The sequence below is a fragment of the Protopterus annectens genome, chromosome 9.part0 (genome assembly GCF_019279795.1).
Source record: "Protopterus annectens isolate FY-2018-M chromosome 9.part0, PAN1.0, whole genome shotgun sequence".
NCBI lineage: Eukaryota > Metazoa > Chordata > Ceratodontiformes > Protopteridae > Protopterus > Protopterus annectens.
In genome coordinates this window covers 1,052,108,532-1,052,130,018 of record NC_056743.1, presented here as the reverse complement: position 1 = coordinate 1,052,130,018, position 21,487 = coordinate 1,052,108,532, and the positions used below count along the sequence as shown (strand labels likewise).

The window sequence follows — 21,487 nt, the reverse complement described above, 5'->3', positions numbered from 1 at the left end:
AAGTGAGAATCTATGCAATAAAAGGTCATACCATTATTAATTATACCTCTCAACTGTCCAGGTTTTTGCAGAATGTGCATAATTTTGCCTCTTTTTTGTCTGCGCCTCATAAAATTTTGTTTTTCTGGCAAACCACCAGCAAATCATTGAGGATGGAAGTCAGAAAATAATGTCAAGCATTTGAGTTTCAGGTGTCATGCCCTTCAGAAAATTCCTGCTAATGGATAACTTGTTACTGTATCAAATTTTAAGTTTTTAAGAGGAATATTTAAAAGTTTTCCCTATTTTTGGGCCATTGTCCCCCCACTGTTTATGTCTTTGTCCAGATTTCTTGCTCTAAGAGGTTGAAAGGTCACGTTTATATTATGCTTTCGAAAACCCAAATGGTCGAAAGCATAATAATCGACACAAAAATGTCGAAACCCCTGAACATCGAACACACACAAAAAAAAAAACACCCAAACACAACACAAATTGCTCTATGCAGGGGGGCAAGCCCCCCATGCACCCCCCATACCCCCCACTACTTAAATATACTAACTCTGAGATTGCACTACATTGCAGTAAATGAAAATCTCCCCTTACGGAGATTTCCGTTTACACGTGCGATGACTTTCGCTTTCAACATTTTGGTGCCGACAATATCAGCTTCGATATTGTCAGCCTACGACAGGGTGAAGTAGACCCGAAAGGTCTGACCAGTACTAATTAGCACAGCAGTTAAGAGTAGTAAGGATGTGAAAAATACCAGAAGTCAGTGGGGCAAGAGGTGGAGATCAGTGGAAGGTGGAGCATTTAACAAAGTTCTCTTACAAATACTTGACTGACTTTTGAGCATTTTGTTTGTCATTAAAAAAATAAAGAACACACACACACAAAAAATAATACTCATGATTTTTGTCAACTTGAATTTGATTGCTACTGCAGTACGTTTTCAATACTATAAAATCTTTCAATGCATTATCACCACCGCAGAAGTAATCATTGTGTTTCAAGCAACAATCTATGTCCATAGATATGAAACGGAAAGAAAAAAGACATAACAGCTTCAATACCATAGTTTCTAGTTTCCTGCAAACAACCTGAAGGGAAAAAATTAGAAGAAGAAACAGTGAATGTGTAGTTGAAACTCAGCTGTTAAGAAAGGATATTAAGTTCTCGTTCACAGTCTTTTAAACGTGGTAGCTGTTTTCAAACCCACCTTGGGAAGAAGTTTAGTTTAAGGACTTCTGCTAGGTATGGTGTCATCACTTGTTTCACCTTTTTGTACCTGTATGCAAGTACGCATGCAATACCTGAAAAATAAAATTTGAGGCACACTTTGGTTATAGCATTTGATCCCCTTGCCTCTTAGCAAAAGAATAATAATTAATGGGGATTATTTAGTTCATGTCATCTCCTGTTTCTAAGTCAATACTATGACAACAATTTTGGGGGAACTATAATATCAAGTTTCTGGGGTACAGAGCAAACAACTGTGCTCAAAAAGTATATAGGCTAATATAAAAATCAAGTCAAATCATGCTAATAAGCTCAAGAGACACCAGGTAAAGAAAGGTTACATCATTCATGGAGTGCTATTCTGCCAACATGATGTCAAGATATTGGTTCTATTTAATGACTATTTCAAATGAATTATTGGTTTGCAAAATCATGTTTAAACAGGTTATCCACATCAGCAGGGGTTGTACTGCCTGGACAGATACAAATAAATCAGTAGCCTCACAGCCAAAGCAGAAGAGACTACCCTATTTATAAGAACTGTTTTCCTAACAGAAAAAGTACTTATGTATGAAACAGATGAAAATGTGCTGTTACAGTGGGAGATGCATATCTGGGAAAATGTTTTTAATGCAGTAATATGATAGAAACAATTTGTTTATACCACAAGCATTTTGTACTCTTAGCAGCTGCTGGTGCACACAGACTTACTTAAAAGCAGAAATGTCATTTCAGTTTATGGTTGAGAAAACCATTAACCAGCAGGAAGTGCAAAGGCTCAGAACTGCAAAGTAACAGTTGATAAGCAAACGTCAGCAACAGCCTTATGGTCTACAGCCCTCTTCAGTTCTGCATCTGTGGTTATGATGTAGGAGTTAGGTCTGTTTTACAAAACATCTTCCACTTGATTTCAGTTTTCTTTCAAAAGTTCTTTATGTTTAAAGGAACCTGAAGATTGTTATGACTTAACGACGAGCCTTTGGGACTCCATGCCTCAACACACACCCATTTCATTCATGTTGTTAGTGAAGCATGACAAACCCCGGTGAAGTGTTTCATTACAATAAATATTTAGAATGTTGCATCCACACATAATACTAAAGTTGGCATAGTGATGTAGCTACCAGCAAGGTAAAGTTACATGCTGATTATAACACTTATGTCTAGGAGGTTTGTTTAATTTGGAAACAGAAGAATTCCGCACAGGCTAAGGTGAAACCATTTGCATTTTAAACAGGGTATAGAGCATTTTTATATTCCATACTCGAAGGCTACAAAAATTGTATGGCCCTTTTGTCATTACTGTCCTTTAATGTAATATTCTGTTCTTCACCTCTCTCTACTGTATAGTTCTAACATCGTGAAGAAGATTCTCACATTATTCTTCCAAAACTGATGAGTAGTCCACACTATCTTGATTTGCCTTGTAGTATTTTCTGGGATTGTAAGAGTTCCCTGTCTTTGTGCATTAGTGATTTATCTATTTATTTTGTTAATACCTATGTCCTGCTGGCCATAGCCTACTTATAGTGGAAAAGAGGAGACAGAAGTACTATATATAGTAATCAATGCATTCCAAACATGGGTAGTATTAACATACAAGGTTTATGCAACTGTACAAAAAACTACACTTAAAACATTAATTTCATTAGATCCTCTGTAAGTAATTGACAGTCTGTTGTAGGACAGGACAATTTTATGCTGCACTGCATTTAATTTGAAAGTACAGTGCTCAAGGGTGGAAGATGAAGTAGTTATGCACGGTCCAGGAGGAAGGTGGAAAGGATTCAAACCTGAGTTTTACCATTTACAAAGTAACTTAAACGAATATCACCAGTTGTATAATAGCCTTGCAGTGAACAGAAAAGTTATGCGTTAAAAAATGACCTAGTGTCAACTTTGCTAGAACATAAGTTGTAGGTTATGTACAGTAAATACATAGGATAAAGAGATGGTTACTCTGATATTGTGTTTATTTGTAAAGAATATTGCTGTGCCAATAAATAATAGAACATAGTTCCTCAACATATTTGCACTAGAGTAGAGCACTATCAATTCATCTCAGGCGAAACTCTAGGCAGGAGCAGCTTTTCCTTACATTTTCTGGGCATACAAAGGGCTTTTTTCAGGTCACACTGGACGTTTGAACAGTATGTATTATGAGTGATACATCTTTACTGCCTAAAGCCTTCTTGAGAATCAATAAAAGGTGGGTTCATTAACATCAGGGAATCCACTTTGACATTACGCTGACATTACTTTTTTGTCTGTCAAGCTGCTTTAAACTGTTTTGTACTCTCGGAAGTATTGGGCGCCATTTTATGGATTACTTTTTGCTCATTTTGGGGTGAGTGCTTGAGACTATTTTGTAACTTTGGTGAAAGGCTAACATATTGTACTGAAACAACTCTGATGCAAGATATATTTTGGATTAACACTCTCAGTGAACGTATTTTGCTTCAACTCTGCGAAATATACATGCATAAGTGAATATACAAGGGTCGAATGGTCGCCATCTTGTTGAAGTTGGTTATAGTTCGTTCTTTAGTACAAGAGGAACATTGGGACTCAATTTACGAACAGCTAAGGGCGGAATCAACAGTACACTGTTGCTAAATCTCATATTGGGTTTGGAATTACAGTTTAAGAACTTTATACTTGCTTTTGAGGCTCAAGTATGCAATCTGTTTCATCATTGACATATTTACCTATGGACATTTAAGTAAATTATGATTCTTTTCACAAATTCATTTTTGAGCTAATCGGATAATATTTTTTACTTAGGATCATTTTCTTAAACTGGACTGCATTAGTTTACTGCTGTTGGGATAATTTTGATTGTAAAACATATTTGTGGTAGGATTATAATACTTGTATAACAAGCAGTGGTTAACTGTTCAGGGCAGAATTTACAATATATTCACAGCAATATTCATGACTTATTGTTATATATACTAGTTTTAACTCTAGCACTAATTGTGCTTTGGGACTGTGGATTTTTGAACCTGCTTTATTGGTTTATAATGGTTATATCATTTGGATGTCATTCATCTTTTCTCTGTGTACTTTATATAACTATTTTTCATTTAAAGTTTGGTGTTTAGGAACCTACACCCAGTATTACATTTATACATTATTCTGGGAATATCTTTGCATATTATAACAAGATTCCCTAACTGGGTTTTGACCCAACCTTTGGGACCTTGTCATTCAAAAAATTCTTCTTATTAGAAACAAGCTATATCAAAGGGTAAAATCCTTGGCAGGAAGTATATTTACATTGGCAGGGCCAATTTCATTATAATTATTATTATTATTATTAATACCTATTTAACATTTGGATGTTGGACATATGACTATTGTTATCAGCCTTTCTTGATCCATGGTCTGATTTCTTTTGCATGGCAACAAATATTTATGAACGGCAAGGGCTATTATAGTTCATGATTATGATTATGGTGGAAATCACGGATATGCGGACTATGGACTTAGCACTGCTTAAGAATAAAGGTCAGTGGTTGTTTTGAGTGATTTAATAGCAGGGGCTAATATTGTCCTAAGTCTCATTAAATGTTGAATATTCATATGAACACTTTTTAACTGTAGAGTCATCGATTGGAGTGTTGAGACTTAGCACTACTTAAATATACCCATTGAGGAGCAGGGGCTAATATTGTCCACACTCGACCATTTCTTATTGGATTGGTACATGAACATAGCATTGTTGCAAGGGTTGCCTATTGCTTCATAAATTATATGATTTAATATCCATATGACAAGAATTTTTGAAATAATAGTATAGGACTTCTTCTTGACCACTGGATCAAGTTTGGGTTTTCGATTACTCCAGTTGGGGCATTTACCATATATTCATAGTTCAAACACCTGGTGTTAATATAGGGGACAAATAGCATTTATTATAAGTGCTTATTATTGACCACCAATGGATCTTACTAACCTGCTGCAGGGATTATCCACAGACATGGACGATTTGGCCATATTTGGCCTTGGCAACACAATTAATCAAAATGGGCCAGAGGATTTGGTTTTGGAAAATACATGCAAAGCACAGTTCCTCAGACTTAACAAGAGTATGAGGTCCCTTTGGACCAACATAGGGCATTCTAAGCTCTTTAAAGCATACCTAACCAAGGGCATTTCACCAAGGGGGCTGAGGGTACATATACAGCCATTGGTTCAAAATATTGACACGACCCTGATAGAACAATGGGTTGTGGATCAACAAAGAGCTTCCATGGGTTTTGTGGAAATTATAGCCTCTTATTATGAGAGAACTACTGATAAGGAAATATTAGAAATCACACAAATGTGTGCGGACATTCAGAAATTTGAAGCACAGGAATCCTATAACACTGGTCTCAGGAAACTTGGATCTGCTAACCCTGGAGCAGCAATTGAAAGGCAGAAAAATGAGAAATTTCCATAGGGATCTAGCTGACTAGAAGAGTAGGCATCCCTTTTCCAGTAATAAGCACGTCAGGTTTGAACAAACACATAGGAAGGTGGTCAAAAGGAAAAGACCAAGGTCCATTTTAAAGAAGCCTTCCTCATCCAGTTATGATACTTCTTTTGAGGAATCCTCATCAGGTTTAGAGCCTGATCCATAGCATGCCCCAGAAATGAAGCAATACACAGATCCCTTTAGGGGGAAACAAAGGAGGGGGGCAGGAAACATCACAAAGGTGGACAATATGGAAGGATTGCTGAAACTGATGGTGCAGAAATAGAACATAATAACGTAATGAATATTTCATCCACCCCTTTGTTACCCACCCAAGTAAAAATTTTGAATAAAGGTCTTAATTTTATACCTGGCTTTTATGTGTCTGAAGATGCATTTACAAAGATATTACCTCATTTTGTAGATTACTTAACCTGAGATTATTTTTTTCAGACAGCACCTGATCCTGAACCGCAGGATGGATTCAGATACCACAAATCTAATTTTATGCCACCAATGCATCATAACGTGTTAATGTTTCAGAACTGCATTCTCAAATATCTGCATTTCAACTTTAGGGAGTTCCGTGCCAAATCAAACAATCTCTCAAAGATCGACGTGGATGCCATCCATGAATTAGAAACAAACTATGATTTGGCAATATTGTCTTCAGATAAGGGTGGGGCAGTGGTGGTACAGGATTGGATCCAATACAACACAGAAGCTATGAGACAGTTAACTGACAGTCGTTATCACACCCATATGACATTGGACCCAACTCCTGGTTTCAAGAAACAAATCGATCAGTTCTTGGCATCTACCAAGAACGAGGGAATCATCATGGACAACACATTGCATCATCTCACGGTGCCTGACCCTTCTAGTCAGTATTTACATTTTCTACCTAAAATACATAAGAATTTGGAAAATCCACCTGGTATACCTATAGTTTCAGGTAGGGGTTCTATCACTGAACCATTATCCCAGTTTCTGACACACTATCTCAAACCACTTCTCAAATGGGTTAGGGCCCGCATCCAAGACACTATGAAATTCCTTAAAGTTATTTCAGAGATGCAGCTTGAGGCAAGTTGGTTACTTTGCACCTTAGATGTTTCTGCATTACACACTAACATTCCTCACTGGGTGGGCCTGGAAGCATTAAAATACTGGTTATACAAGTCAGAGTTGTACCAACCGGGTTTCAACACTTTTTTACCTTGCCTTGCGGAACACGTTCTCACTAAGAATGTATTCTATTACCAGAACAAATGCTACTTACAAATACAAGGCACTGCTATCGGAGCTTCATTTGCTCCCATATACACTGACTTATTCATGGCCCATATTGAGGAACAGCTCATCTTTGACAATACACAAAATATCTATCTAGAGGAGATCGATATTTGGAGAAGATACTTGGATGATTGCTGGTTAGTATAGAGATCGGACCTGGATTATCTTATGGAGTTTGTTGGATATTTAAATGATAACAAATGGGGTAAACAATTTACCGTAACCTACGACATTAACAGGGTCACTTTTTTGGATGTTTTAGTTACTAGGAACAATGATCATACTTTAACATCAGAAGTGTATTGTAAATAACCCCAGTATAACTCCCTTCTCCATGCTACCAGCTTTCATTCTCCATATATATGCAGAAACATCCCCCAAAAAAAATCACAATTTTTGTGCATGAAACAAATATGCTCAAATGATGCTACTTATCAGGTATATCAAGAAGACCTCACCACCAGATTCAGGAACAGGGGCTACAAAATGGGGAACATCTATCAGGCCAGACATTGGGTGGCTAATCCTGACAGGCAAGATCTCTTAACATACAGGGACAAGACCATGGACAAAGACTCAACCATCTGATTGGTCACTACGTATGGAAAGGACACTGATGTCCTACTCAATAGTGTCTGTAGAGATTGGAACATACTCTTAGCAGATACCAAACTATGCGAGATTTTGGATGACAGATGTCATTTCTCATTCAGGAGAGGCAAAAATTTGGGTTCATTTCTAAGTCATTATAAACATGGTTGGAGATGTAAAGGTGATTCTATACAAACCACTCTTGTGGGGGACCAACTTAAGGGATGTTTTCTCTGCAGCCATGGCCATTGCATTCACTGCAGAAGGGTGATGAAGACATGCCAGTTCAGCAGCAAAAATACTGGGCAAGTATTTGATATTTTATTTTTTGCAAACTGTCAGACGGATTGGGTGATTTATTCGGCTACCTGCACCTGCTCTGCATTTTATGTGGGACAAACGTCCAGGCCTTTCAAATTCAGAATTTGTGAACATTTAAGTGACATTAGACACAAGAAGCTCACAAATGCTTTATATAAACACACTGAGGTACATAGGAAAGCATCCTTTACTTTTACTGTGATAGACAGAATTATTGGACAGAGAACAAATAAATCAGGTTGGCATCAGATTTTAAATAATAAAGAGAAGAAATGGATTATCAAACTGGAGGCTTTGTTTTCACCAGGGCTTAATGAATACCTCTAATTGGTATGGTTAGTTAATTTACTAATTTGTAGCCTCATTTAGTGGTTGCCTATAAAAAGGCAAACAAGAAGGCTTTGTAATTTTTACAGCCGAAACTGGTCTGTTTTATCTCTTTTTTATTATGCTTTTGAGCTGATAAATGGTTCATGCTACAGTCTGCTGGCTCTCAATGTTTTTTACTGCTATAAGGTCTTTTTGGAGCTGTGCAGTTACCGTACTTGCAGGGGCTGCTTTATCTACGGATCCTTTAAGATGATCCACATAGGATAATGTATTTATACCCTGGATTCTCCTGGTAATGAACCTTTGCCAGCATTCCAACTGTTGCATATCTCTGGTCAGTATGTGCTGAAGGGGGCATTATACTCAAAGATGGGTCTGATAAGGGTTGAATAAACTGGCACTATGACTTCCTTGGACCTGGATGCCATGCCCTTTCTTATAAGCTGGGTAACATAGAATGAATTTCTTACTACATTGGCTACATGTTGGTCAAAGGCCATATTTCTGTCTACATATGCTCACGAGATCCCTGACTGGTCAGGGATCTGTGAATTTTCCCATATCATCTATTTAAACTCAGTTTCTTCACCTCTGTCAAGAAAGTAGATGCTGTTACAAGAACAACTCTGGTACACTTTTTTAAGTATGAAAAAATCCTGCTACATCAAGTACAGTATTATTTTCTGTTTAGCATTAAAAATCAGAAGTACTTTTCACCCCCTAGTGGTTAAACTAAGAATAACTGTAAACTGCAATAATGATCATATGGAAGATCAGTAGGCTATAAAGAATGGTACACAACATGTCAGTATGTTATTCTTTCCTTATTTATTTATTTACTCATTCATTTATTAGTACCCTAATTTGTCCAAAACATTTTTTTCCTTGTGGCTTAGGTCGGAGGACAGAAATATATCAGTGCTGATGATTCAAAAATATCACAAACGCCATAGACATTAGTAAGTTAGACATTAACATGCAAATGATACTAGGCAAGCCATATGGAGAAAAGGAAACTAGATAATTTCACCTAAGAATTTCTAAGGCAGATCAAAGGAGCCAACACAGGTGGCATTATGGGCTCCTCAGCATGCTTCCGCTGTGTCACTCTACTCTCGCTCATCCCCACTCCCCAGCACGGAGAAATGTATAATTTTCTGTGTCAGCAACAGGACAAATTTAATAAAATGCTGTGCAAAAAAATCATTCATTTTAGGTTATTGTTGTTTTATCTTTGTGTTCTCGTAGAAACTAGTACAGACAAACACAAAGAAGAGAGCCTTTTTCCTGTTTGTATCAGGGAATACTGAGGAAAGCAAAAGTGTTCCTATTTTCAATCTGCTTAAATTTCTTGTAATATGTATGCTTCAAGCTACATCTACCACTACTGCATTTCCTACTTCAGTTGTTTGGATTAACTTTAGTGAATCTATTTAAAGATTACAGAAAGTCATTTGGCCTTTTTCCATTATGTGCATTACCAACATTTGCTTGGTAATGGGACTTGCCTCAAATAAAATTGAATTTGTTCTTCTTTCTGTGTCATCTAGTATCAGGGAATGATGAAGACTGCTGAAGTCTTTTTTTCTCTCACCCCCCCCCCCCCAGCAACACAAGGGCTTCCCTACCAATTACAAACTAACCCAATTGTTCCTCTTCCTCAGGACCAGAAATCAAGCATTTGAAAGGCTTACCACACCATCTGTGCTGAAAGTGCTCTGAGCCCCAACGCTAGTCCTCTGATCCATTTTTTCCTTGCCTAAGGGGGCTGAACAGAGCATTCAAGGAAGGAGCAGAGGCTAAGTCCATCCCTGCCCTTGGACAAGGGCCCATCAGTCCATTCATTTCCCAGATTCAGCCATGCCAGACTCAGTCTACTGTGAGAAGTGTGAGTCAGGAGGTGGGGAGTGAGTCAGGCTGTCAGTCAAATGGAACAGATCCTACCAACCTATGGTGTCAATGAGCTTCCCAAATACAGCTTCACAGTGGGTGTATGCACACTTCTGCATACTATACCTAGAAAACAGTTACCATTTGTAGCACAAGTGTTGTGACCCACATTGCTGCCCGACTACTTCTGTTCTCCAGCTGAAGTATAGTCAGGACTTTGTCACTCTACATCAAGAGGAAAAGGACTACAGAGGTCTTTTTTTTTACCCTCGGTTGATCTGGGCATGATGTTTTCAGAATCCATTAATCAAAAAATATCTAGATTGATCTAGGCATGACATTCCAGAGTACATTAATCAGGATGTGCCTAAGAATAACAAAGCTTGAATAACAGTTTTTTCTTCAGTAGTTTTCCTGGTGATTCTCAGACAGAACTTATTTCTTTCCCATGAGGTCTTTTAGTGCTCCTTTTCTTACAAGATTCATAAACTAGAGGATCTCTACCATAAACTCATATAGGTTGCAACAGGAGTCACCTAGCATGAGCACATCAGTTAAGTACTCATTATGCTGATGTGTCCATTATCACAAACACACAAATATTTCAATCATAGGCATTAGTACTCTTCTAGCTTGCCAATATACCAAAATGCACAGTTGTGTACACTTACCATAAATGTAGATGTTCAAGTGTATTCACTGTTGCAGTCATCACACTTGGGTTATCTGCCTGTAGGTAGCCCTCAGTCGGCCCGAATACCAGAGTCTTAGGATTTCTTTGTCGGATGCTGTCACTTCTTCCATGACGTCAGATCGTCAGGGGTATAAAACAGGCAGCTGACGCCATTACATCAGTTTTTCTTGCCCCAAATGTCAGGAGCCCCCAGATAGGAAGTTAGTATATGGTGGGGAACACCACCAGTAAAAAGTAAATACCAATGCCATTAGGAATGGCAAAAGAGAGGAGAGGTAGAAAGACAGAGAAAGCCAGGGGCTAGAGTGAGGGAAACCAGGACTGCAACAGTGAATACACTCTAACATCTACATTTATGGTAAGTGTACATAACTGTACTATGTTCTTCGTGTTTCACTGTTGCAGTCATCACACTTGGGTTGATTCCCACAGCTGAGGAAGGGTGGAGGTAGTCAAGAAGTGTTAGGGCTGGCTAGTAGGCCTTGCAAGACTGCTGTAGCAAATCCAGCTCTGGATTTAGAAAAGATTGGTAAGTGGTAATGCTTGGTGAAGGTGTGTACAGAACTCCAGGTTGCAGCTTCCAGAATGTCCCTGGTAGGGACTCCCCTGAGAAATGCTGTAGAGGTGGAAGTAGCCCTAGTGGAATGTGGTCTGATCCCCTGTTGGGTAGGTTTTCCATGGTACTTGTAGCAGAAATGGATGCAGTGTCCTATCCATTTAGAAATAGTTTGTTTTGAAATGGCCTTACACTCTCCCCTGTAGCAAAGCTGACTAGCAGCTGGTCAAATTTTCTGAAAGGTTTAGTCCTGTCAAGGTAGAACCTGAGCTTTCTGTGCACATCCAAGGAGTGCAGGATCCTTTCCCCTTTATTCTGAGGGTTAGGGAAGAAGGTTGGCAAATGGATGGATTGGTTTAGAGCCACACTGGACACCACCTTAGGCATAACGGATGGGTTAGTCCTGAGGAAAACCCCGCCAGCATGGAAAATAACAAAGGGTTCCACAGCCATTAGCGCCTGTAACTCAGATACTCTTCTTGCTGAAGTTACAGCTAAAAGCAAGGTTGTTTTCCAAGAGAGGAATTTTAACTCTGCTGAAGCTGCAGGTTCAAAAGGGGGAAGCGTGAGCTTTTCCAGTACAAAGTTAAGGTCCCAGGCAGGGGTGGGTGCTCTCCTAGGGGGTCTTAAGTTGTTATGCCCTCTCAAAAACTGTTTGATGAGAGGGTGAGAAAATAGAGATGTCTCAGTATTATAATGAGCTGAGATGGCAGAGGCATGAATCTTAATGGAGGAGAAGGATAGGCCTCTGTGGAGTAGCTCTGCTAGGTAATCCAGGATTAGAGGTAAGGAGGGCACAGCTGTGTCCTTCCCTTGAGACTGATTCCAAGAACAATATCTTTTCCACTTTTCAGCATAGGATTTCCTAGTACTAGGCATTCTGGCTTCAAGAATGAGGTCCAGCACCTGTTTGCTGAGGGTTGCTGGTGGTGTATTCAAGGGATAAGCCAGACTGCAAGGTTTAGGGATCGCAATTGTGGAGGCAAAATCTGTCCCTCCTGCTGAAACAGCAGGGTAGGAGTATGGTGATGGTGCCAGTGTGGCACTGTTGTCAGACTGCGCAAGAGTGGGTACCAGTGCTGGTGTGGCCAGTCTGGGGCCACTAAGAATTGCCCTTGGCCTGTCCTGTTTTATCTTGAGTAGTACTTTTGAGAGGTTTTCTCATTGAAAGGATATGGCATCCAACTTCCAGGTCCTGCTGTGAGGGTTCCTGGTGCAGAATTTGCTCAGCTGGTAGTTGCAAAGAGGTCCACCTCCAGTGTCCCCCACCTCTGGATCAGAAGGTTGAAGGTGTTGGGCTCCAATTTCTATTCAAGTGGGTCTAGGAGATTTCTGCTTAAGTCATCTGCCAGTGAATTTCATTTGCCTGGCAGGAATTGAGCTTGTAGATGCACTTGGTTGCTCAAGGCTGTGTTCCACAGGGCCATGGCTAACCTTCAGAGTGGGTAAGAATGGGTTCCCCCCTGCTTGTTTATGTACCACATAACTGTGGTGTTGTCTGTTTTTATAAGCAGTTGTCCTGGAAGGGTTAGGTATTTGAAGGCTGTCAGAACATTCTGTAGAGCTAGCATCTCTTTTTGATTGATGTGCAGGAGAATCTGGGCTGGGGTCCAGTAGCCCTGAATGCATTTACCTACCATGTGAGCCCCCCATGCATAGTCTGATGCATCTGTTGTCAGGGTTTGAGCAGTGAGGGGTTGAGTGAAAAGCAGTCCCTTGTAGTTGCATATTTCTACGAAAGTAAACGCCAGGAACCAGAATCCAAAAAAACAAGGCAAGAAACCACTGGATAAACACTTTATGCAAGTAAAGCTTTACTTGCATAAAGTGTTTATCCAGTGATTTCCTGCCTTGTTTTTTTAGTTGCATATTTCTGCCCACCAAAAGAACTCTACCCTTAGACAAGGTATGATTGGAATGACTGTTTCCAGGTCCTGAGAATGCTGGCACCAAAGACTTTTTAAGTACCACTGAAGTTTCCTCATATGCAATCTTGCATATGGAATTAGCAGAATACATGAGGCCGTGAACCCTAGGGCTTGCAGTATTTTTCTTGCAGATAACTGGGTTCTGGTGGCCATTTGTTTGAAGTAGTTTGTCAGATAGACCTGTTTTTCTGAAGTGAGAAATGCCATCTGGGAAGTTGTATCCAAGCTTGCTCCCAGGAATACAATCTTTTGACTGGGCACCAGTTGCGATTTCTTTTCATTGATAGTGTACCCCAATGAAGTGAGAAGGCTTTTTACAAATGCCAGGTGCTGATGTAGTAATTCCTGACTGTCCACCTGAATCAGGCATTCGTCCAAATATGGTAACATTTGGATATTTCTCTGCCTGCAGTATGCAATGGCTGGAGCCAGGCACTTTGTGAATACTCTGGGCGCAGTAGATAAGCCAAAGGGAAGTGCAGAGAACTGATGGTGCATAGAGCCTGTCCTGAATCGTAGATATTTTCTGCACGACTCTCTTATGGGGATGTGCAGATAAGCTTTTTTTAAGTCTAGAGTGACTAACCAGGCATCCTTGGCTAGCATAGGGAGAAGCTATTGCAGGGTAAGCATCTTGAATTTTGGGACCACCAGAAAGGTGAGAGTGGACAGATCCAGGATTGGGCACCAAGAGCCCTCATTTCTGGGCACCAGAAAAAGTCTGGAGTAGAAACCCTGCCCCTTTTGTTCTACTGGAACAGGTTGAATAGCTCTGATATTGAGCAGGGAAAGTACTTGCTTTTGAGCCTCTGCCCACTGGTTTGGAGGAAAGTCTGGAAACCCGCTTGGGGTTGGCAGTGTATGGAAGTAGAATCTGTACCCTTGGGATACAATGTTTAGGACCCATCTGTCCTGAGTAATAGACATCCAGTTTTTTGCATTAAGGGCAAGTTTTCCTGCTAGGGGCACGAGTAATTGGGCAGGGCTGGGAAGGATAATTGAAAAGTCATTGTGAACTTTTCCATAAAGGGGCGGCTTACCACTCCCTGTTTTTGAGGTGGGGGCACTCCATTGTTTAAATCTCTGCATACCCTAAGATTTAGTCTGGGTGTCCTGTTTCCCTTGGCTTTAGTCTGAGAAGGCCTGGAAGGGGCTGGAAAGAACCAGTTTTTAGAAGGCCAATGCCTACTGAATCTAGGTGGTTGCACGTGTAAGAATTCTTTAACAGTTTGCATAGATTTAGCTTTTTCTTCCAACTTTTTAAGAACCTCTTCTGCTTTGGTGCCAAATAAACAGTCCTTATTTAAAGGAGCGTCTAGTAATTTGGATTTGACATGATCTGGCAAGGTTTGTTCCTTCAGCCAAGCATGCCTTCTCAGTACAGACCCAGTGACTGCAGCCCTGCAAGATGCTTCTAGAGCATCAAAGCCACACTGCAAAGTATGCTAACTTGATTTGCAGAATGCATTAGCTCTTGTAAATCTTTATTTTCGGCACAATCTGTAAGTAACACCATTTTTTGTTTAATTAGTTCCATAATATGCTGCTGGTACTTCAACATGTGAAATTGGCAATTCAATGCCCTGATGGCAAGAGTTGCAGAGGTATATACCTTCTTACCCCATCTGTCTAAAGCTCTGGAATCCCTGTCTGCAGGGGTAGGATTTTTGGCTGTAGTAGCCTTAATACATTTAGGTCCCTGGGAAATGGTCTCTGGATTCGCAGTAGGATTCTTGAAGAGAAATTTGTGGGAATCAGGTACTCTGTAGTACCTGTCAGGTTTCCTAGGGGTCTGAGGGTAAAGTATCTGGAGTAAGACTGGATTCCATAAAAACATCATCTACAACATCCAGGACAGGGGGTATAGCTAGAGGTCTATGCTGAGGCAAATGTAAAATTTCTCTGAGTCTCTTTTTGGACTGAGGATAGTCCTGACATTCCCAGCAGAAATGCTCTCTTAAAGTATGCAAGGTTTCACCAAAAGAAAAATCCTCTGGAGGGGAGGCAGATGTAATGGATTCCTCTGCATCTGAATCCTCATAGGTTGATAAGGGCATGTCCTGATAATCAGAAGGGTCAGAGTCATCAGATTCTTGGTCTGTAGAATCAGAATGAAACTCAGTTCTTTGTCTCTTAGCAGGGGAAGGCTGGCTTCCCCTAATTAGGGTAATAAGGTCTTTAGCCATTCTAAGCATTTGTTTTTGTGGCATTGGAGTTTGAGCATGCGCTTTGGTCACTGGTTTTCTAGGCATAATGTGTACTCTGGGCCTCAGAAACTCGGTAGTTTTAGCTAAAAACAAAGTCGTTAGTTTAATTCAAACATCGGTAGGTCGGAATAGACCCTCAGAAGATGGTGCCTGCACAGCAGCTCCGGACCAATCCAAGGTAGAGACATCCACAGGTTCGAGAGTCGAATAAGCATCTCGCAGTATACCGGACTCCAAATGTGTCTCTGCAGAGGCCTTCGAATCTGTAGAAGCGGGCATCAGGGGCTGAAAAGGCGCCTCACTGAGTACCAGTGGACTGGCAACTAGCTTAATGGATGCGTCGTTGGTAGTTTTGGACCTATGCGGTCTGTCTCTGTCTTTATCTTTACATTTTTTTCGTAAGATCAGTAGTCGGATGGCTTACCGAAGCCATTTCAAAATACAGAGAATGAGCATGAAAGAATTTAGCGACAAATATAGCCCAAAGATGAATGGTTTGGGAGTTAAACAAGGCACAAAACCGACAGTGAGGGAGGTTGTGGTCTGGGCCTAAACAGGTGATGCAGTAAGAATGAAAATCTCTGTGAAATATTTGCTTTCTACAGGCAAGACAATTCTTAATTTTTTCTGACATTGGTTACAGCAAGAAAAAAGTATCCCCAATGGGGTACTTAGCTTTAGAAGACTTCAGGATTACAAACTCAAAAACAAAAATTTCAGGTAGCGGCCAACCGACACTTGCGAACTGCTTCTGCTTCGCGCTCCTCTTCGGCAAGAAAGACTGATGTAATGGCGTCAGCTGCCTGTTTCATACCCCTGACAACCTGATGTCATGGAAAATCGACAGCATCCGATGCAGAAATCCTAAGACTTTGGTATTCAGTCCGACTGAGGGTTACCTGCAGGCAGATAACCCAAGTGTGATGACTGCAACAGTGAAACATGAAGATCATCATATGTTCCCATAATAAAAAAGTGTCCAGGCTGTTCTTAAAAATATCTAAACCAGTACTTGCTTTAATGTAATTTGGTAGTCTGTTCCATGCATCAGCTGCTCTCTCAGAGAACCAATTAGTACACTTCTCATTCCTATAGAATCTTTTACATTGGTTGTGTGATGACTCAAAATAATCTTCTACATAGGTTGTCTGATGACTCAATAGTACTTTTTGTTTAAACCCAGACATTCCCAGAGGTAGCTGTCTCTAAATGCCTTATATACCTAATAAAATCTCCTCTTAGATATCTATAAGAGAGACTGTACAAGTTCAAATATTTTAGTCTTTCATAATAACTTAAATTTTCAAATCCATGGATGCCCTTTGTATATTTCCACTGTACTCTTTCCAGTTTATTCATGCTTGTTTTCTTATAAAGTTTCCATAATGCTATTCCATACTCAAGTTTGGGTCTAATGTAATTAACAAACAATGACTTCAACATTTCTGATTTCCTAGACTTTATAAATCTTTTTATGCAACCTATAATTCTACAACTATCATTAACCAATTGGTTGATATGATTAGAAAAACTCAAAGCTGGGTATACCCATATACCAAGGTCCTCAAATGAATCTACAGTTTTAATCACTGTGTGCTGTATTAAATATTCACCTTTCAATTTTTGTGTCCCAAATCTCATATGCTTAGTTTTTTATTTATTTATCAGCATATTATTCTCCCATCCTCAAATGGTCAATTTAGACAAGTTATTTTGCAGACATGCCTTATCTGTAACACATGTAATCAATTTACCCAATTTCAGGTCGTCTGCATATAGACTGCAGAACACCTCAGATAAAAAAGATAAGTCTGAAAGATACAATCTAAACAAGTAAGGATCTAGGACAGAGTCCTGTGGGTCCCTGACTGTATCATATTTGCCATGTTCTATTTGTAAGCCATTCATCTTATCAAGAGTACATCAGTACCTAGTTGTTCTAATTTATTGATCAGTGTTTTGTGTATGACCCTGTCAAATGGCAAAGTTAAATCTACACAAATTACATCACAGCACAATTTTTCATTCATAGCTGTTATTATATTGTTATAAAACATCATATTACATGTGGCAATAGAGCTATATTCAACATATACATGCTGATATATGGTTTCAAGTCCCAACCTATCCAATTCCGATAATAACTTATCCAATATTACCTTCTCCATTGCTTTTCCATGACACAAAAGTAGACTTAAGGGTATGCAGGACTTTAGGTTTATCCTGATCCCCCTTTCCCTTAAAGACAGGTTTAATAAGTGCATGTCTCCAATCGAATCGCCCCATATTTATATGACCTAGTGAATAACAGATATAATGGTACTTCATTATAAGTTCTTGCTGAACTGTTCTCAGGTCACTGTTACTAATTCCATCTCCTCCCTGTGTTTTGTTTGGATCCAGTTTGTCCAGTTCTTTTTCAATATAATCTAATTTGATTCCAGTATCTGAGGTTGCCTTATCACTTCTTTTGTGGAGCCAAACTGTTTTGCAAAAGATTTTGTAAATATATTTACAATCTGTTGTGTCTGGGAATACATTTTAGAATCTGCACACAGTTTATCAGTTTGTATGTTTTTACTCCTTCCACATCTTATGAATCTATAAAAAGGTTTCCTATTATGCTCAATATCATTATATAAATGTTCTTCAATTCTTTCTTTATCTTGGCTCACACTATGCATAATCTGTCCAGCTTGTTTATTTCAGTTTTCAAAGTTGTAGTTTAACCTCTCTTCCATTTCTTATATTTTTTGCCTCTCGCCTTAATCAAGTATCTTGTTCTTATGGAAATATATCCTCCTGACATTGTATGCCTAGATCCTGATGTTAAACATTTTTTTTTATTTTTGTTGCACTCAAAACAACTTGTCTTTCAAAACTTTCCACATTCCATCTGCAGTTTTTCCACTGAACACCTCACTCCAGTTAGTTTTACACAGTAACTGTTTTGCTTCACTATAATCTGTAATTAACCTTCTGTGCATTGGTTTAGATTTCAGCTTGGTAGAATTATCTAGCAACAAATTAACCTTTATAACCCATGATCACTGCACATCAATGGTGGTAAAACTTGATTTGAAGTAACAGTAATTTCTTTAGGAACACAAACTATGTGTAGTATGTTCAGTCCTCTGGTAGGTTTGTTTTTTTAATAATCTGAAACAATTGTTGTTCTTGAATATACGTTGTGAATAATTTCCTTACTAATGTTGTTGAATCCATATTATTCCAGGCTGTCTCTGGTAAATTTAAGTGTCCAGCTAATATTATTCTTCCTTTCTGTGTTTCATGCAAGAAATGTATGAATTCCTATAGGTCATCTGCACTTGACTTTGGTGGTCTGTACACTCCAACAATTGTTGTGTGATCCAGGGTAGTCTTTATTGTCACAGTTACACTGTCTATAGTATTGGTGTTATCACTGAACATGTAATAATCACTGGTCTCATAACTATCTTTAGTCCCTATCATAACAACTCCATCTGATTTTTTGTTAGCATGTCTGTTACAGTAAAAACATTTATACCCTTACAGAACTGGTTTCTAGTCATTGTTTTTAACCATGTTTCACACACAACATCAATCTTGTGGGAACGTAGCAAATATTCCAATAAAAAACATTACTACTAATGCTCCTAGCATCAACAACTATCAGAGATGCATCAAATATTGCAATCTGTGAACTGTTAAATTTTCGACCTGGCAAAAATCCTGTCTAGTGTTTTGTCAAATATTGCAAAATATCTGCTGCAAAAATTCTCTTCCCTGATCCTGACAAATGCACGCCATCCTGTCTGAAGACGTGCCCAAAACTAGGCTTGGATGCTCCACACATTTCCATTTTTTAAAACAGGACATTTTTTTCCATATAGGTATTTGTCCAAAAAATGTTAAATCACAGTAACCCAACTATCCTTTCTATAGGTGATAGGTGAAAAATATGTCTTAACACCAGTACAAGCTATACTATCTAAGAGAGATTTCAGTTTCCTACTAACAGTCAGAGTCTTTGTGGATGAGATCATTTGTACTGACATGAATAAAAACTGATCCGTACTTCCTTACATTAAGGTGTTCCAAGGTTTGTTTCACATCTTCTATTTTTGCTCCTGGCAAGCATAACACTATTCAATGTTCATTATCTTCTCTGCAAATATAAATATCAGTTCCTCTAATAATCGAATCTCCAATTACAAGAATATCTTTGCTGACCAGCTCTGAAGAATCTTGAATTTCTAATGCAGTAATACCTGCTGTAGCAATTGTTACAAAGGATAGATCTTCATCACCATTAGTCTTATTAATCCCACTGTTTTCATTGTGTATTAAATTATTATCCAGCTGACATTGTAAATCCACAGTTTGAGCCATGTAGTCAACATCTGTCTTTCTCTTCTTTTTTTTCTTACAGTAATGTTCTTCAATCCTTCCATAATCAATTTTTATTTCTTCCTTTTCACCTGCCCCTTGCCTTTTTCTCTCCCTTCTATGTTGGAAAAATAATGCCTTTTTCTGTAGACAGAATGTTTTCAGATAGAAAACTATTATCATTCCCTGTAACTTGTGTCTTACATAACAAAGCCATGTCCTTTTTAGTACATATTCTCTTTCCTTTACAGTCATTAATCAGTTTATTTTTCTTCCTTGTTATGTCTTGTGAACTTCTTCCTTTCCTTCTTTCTTTGTTTCCTTCTAAACAATCCAGATCCTCGGATTGCTGAATGCTTGCATCCAGAATTCCAAAGTTGTCGGGGCATCATCTTGTTTCATAGGGGTTAAATGATCTTTACATACAATAGATGTCATTTCCTAAATGTCTTCCATTTGTTCTTTGCCTAACATTATTTATCTCACCAGTCCAGTCATTAATATATGTAACAACAGATCTCCAAGCCTTATGCCAGTGCCAGTTGCATAAGTGCAATCATCATCAAGTCTAGGTTTACTTCTAACAATGTTAAGATAATCATCCAACTTTTGACACAAGGCAGACAGCTCACTAGTGTTATCAGCAGTTACCTTTAAATATGCATAGCATTTATTACACTGTACAAGATATTTTTGCATTAGCAAATCATTAATTGCATACTCATTTAAGGAATCTATATTCAGCTTCAAAAAATAAAATATTGTAAAAGAAAAGAATAACCACAATCACTAACCACAGAATTACAAGAGAACTTAAATCAACTTATATGACAAAAAAGTACAGTAAAGCTGTTCTGACCATACAAGTTCTACAAGTCAGACAAAACTAATTCCTTTATGTCACTCACAGTAGTTATCACTTGCAGTCGCACTTCTTTTTAACAGTACAGATCAATAAATCACAAATTAAGATAGGATTGTTTAGATATGCTCTGGATTTTCCTCTCTGTAGTCTGTGTGATTTATAGCTGTCTAGGCTGGCTAAAACTTGCCTGTCTAACACCTATCCCACAACCAACAGTGAAATTAAAGGTAAAACAACAAAATATGAATCAAAATAAATCTTGTTAACAAGCTATCCCTTCGTACCTTCAAACAGTGAAACACAGTGACAAAGAAAATATAAATTAAAATAAAACCTCTCACCAGTCAACTCCACAGTAAATCACAAATATGCTCTGGATTTTCCTCTCTGCAGTCTGTGAATTTATAGCTGTCTATGCCCCTTGGGATGGCTAGGGCTTACTTATCTAAAACGTATCCCTTTCTAACAACCAACAGGGAAATTAAAAGTAAAACAACAAAATGCGATTCAAAGTAAATCTTGTTAATAAGCTGTCCCTTCCTACCTACAAACAGTGAAAAACATTGATAATAAATAAAATATAAATTCAAATAAAACTTCTCTTACCAGTCAACTCCACAGTAAATCACAAACCAGGGTAGGATTGTTTAAATGTACTCTGGATTTTCCTCTCTGCAGTCTGTGAATTTATGACGGCCACGGTGGTGCAGCAGTTAGTGTTATCACCTCACAGCAAGAGGCTCTCCGGTTTGATC

General features: G+C 38.7%; 1 protein-coding gene and 1 long non-coding RNA gene across 2 annotated transcripts in view; one reads left to right on the top strand and one right to left on the bottom strand.

Annotated features, from left to right (window-relative positions):
* ITGB7 (integrin subunit beta 7) overlaps positions 1-21,487 on the top strand; it is a 603,012-nt gene that overhangs the window by 235,950 nt on the left and 345,575 nt on the right. The gene's annotated exons all lie outside the window — the stretch shown is intronic.
* LOC122811792 overlaps positions 1,213-21,487 on the bottom strand; it is a 33,614-nt gene continuing 13,339 nt past the window's right edge. Inside the window, exon 4 of the long non-coding RNA XR_006366289.1 lies at positions 1,213-1,295. This is a non-coding gene — a long non-coding RNA (uncharacterized LOC122811792). The remainder of the gene's footprint in view (positions 1,296-21,487) is intronic.